This window comes from Furipterus horrens, unplaced genomic scaffold (assembly GCF_987537825.1).
Source record: "Furipterus horrens unplaced genomic scaffold, mFurHor1.1.pri manual_scaffold_12, whole genome shotgun sequence".
Taxonomy (NCBI): domain Eukaryota; kingdom Metazoa; phylum Chordata; class Mammalia; order Chiroptera; family Furipteridae; genus Furipterus; species Furipterus horrens.
In genome coordinates, this window is record NW_028327182.1 from 68,589,219 (window position 1) to 68,591,188 (window position 1,970).

A 1,970-nucleotide genomic window follows, 5' to 3' on the forward strand; every position below is an offset into this window, starting at 1 on the left:
TGCTGCCAACAGTGACCCGGGTTCGTCACCGTCACCGCCGCACAGTGAGTAACACATCGCGCACCGAGTGACTGAACTAAGAAGAGCAAAACAACATGTGACTCGCCGTTACGCAGGCACACATTGCGCGGCCGCCCCGCCCCACTGCCCGCATTGGCGCCACACCCCACGACAGACGGCGTGAGCGACCAATGGACGCGGGAAGAGGGCGGGCCGCGCACCTCCGCTTCACTCCCTTTCTCCCGGGGCTGCGTTTCCCGCCGTCCTCTCCCCCTCTCCGGTGGAGGCCCGGTTTCGGGCGGGGTGGGGGTTGGCCCGAGCCTCATTAATCAGAGGTTCGTTATGGATGCCGGCCCAGGAGATGCCACCCAGGGCGGGAAACGGGGCACGCAGAAGGGGCGGGGGCCAGCCACCCAGCGCAGGGCCCTTTCCTCCCGCCTTTGACTCTATTAATTGGGCTCCGAGCTTCCGCCGAGAAGGGGTTCGGGGATGGGGGTGAGGAGACACTGCAGGGGGCGGGGACGGGTGGCAATCAAGGCCGGAGACCGCCCGCGGGGACTGGGCGCAGGGAATGGGTCGGTAGCCCCCTTTTCTGGTCCCTTATATTCCCGCCACCTCCGCGCACGCTGGAGACAAGAAGGGGTAATGAACTTGGCTGCCCTTTGGTAACCTCCCACCAACACGCACACTTCGGCAAGCTGATCTCGCACTCTGTCTCAGGGTGGGCGCGCGCCCACATGCCGTGGTGCGTTTCCGCCTGGGTGGTTCCCTGGTGCCCGGCCGGCATCACGTTAGTCACCGGTGAGCCCTCGATCAAGGGCAGCTTCGTGCCCCTTCCTGGAAGGAGAGCCGGGGTGCGGGATGGGGCGCGGCGCTTCCAATTCTGGGCCACACTGGTGGCGGGCGGCTCCCAGGCTCCCACCGCCGGGGGGCAGTTCCCCCGCAACCGGATCGTGGGCTTTTTCCCAGGCGTCATCAGCGCCATTCACTTGTCAGGTTCTCAAGAAGTTGAAATCGTCTGTTAGGGATGTAATAGGAGAAAGAGGGGGACGGGAGACGTAGAAAAATGCAGTTTCCATAGTGCCGGGAAGAGGGCGGGCTCCAGCGAGAAAACAGCGTCTGGAGACGGTTCCCCCCACCCTCGTCCCCCGGGAAGGATGCCCCGCTCCCACCAGGCCCTGGGCACCCAACACCGAAGCGGAGGAGGTGGGCGGCTCCAGACCTGTGTGTCCTTTCCCGGCAGCGACTGGTGCGTTGAAGATACCCTTGAATAAGGGCTTCGAATTTTTACATCTGCGCGGCTTTTGTGACTTTAAAATTGGATTGCAAACAAGGACCCATACGATGGCTTCTCGTAAATGACAAAAGTGCAGTCTGCTTGTGAGGGTGGGAGTTCCTGGGTTGAGATCCTAGCAGGCTCCAAGTCTTCCAGAAACTAAGCTAACAAAACAAATCCTTGTCTTAAAAAAGAAATTGTGTCTTCATGAAATAATTCGAAATAATAATGTTGGTTGTTTTTTATTAAGCCCTGGGAGTTTGCCTTTGAATATCCTCTGTAGTATATAAAAGTTTATTTTATTAAATTAATGAAATATTAAATCTAAGGAAAATAACTAAAGATTGTAATTTTTGAAAGGTTGATATATTTTAACATTTTTTGTAAGAATGTGACTTAAAGATTCTGCTTGTTAATATTGTGTACCAAGAGAACCCTACTTACACAAAAACCATAGTGTTTTAATTTTTTTAGCATGCATACATTTGTGAGTACCATAAATATGGGAAGAATAATCTGTGAGGCCAATATAATAGAATTTGCTCAAAGAAATATATTTGAAGTTGTGCCTCTATTTTAAACCATGCTTTAAAAATACCTCTAAGAATACCGTTTTTAAGTGTGCATGTGTATGCATTTGTGTACCTATGCATGTATAGGTGCATGTACAATATGTGTCTATGCATTCATGTAC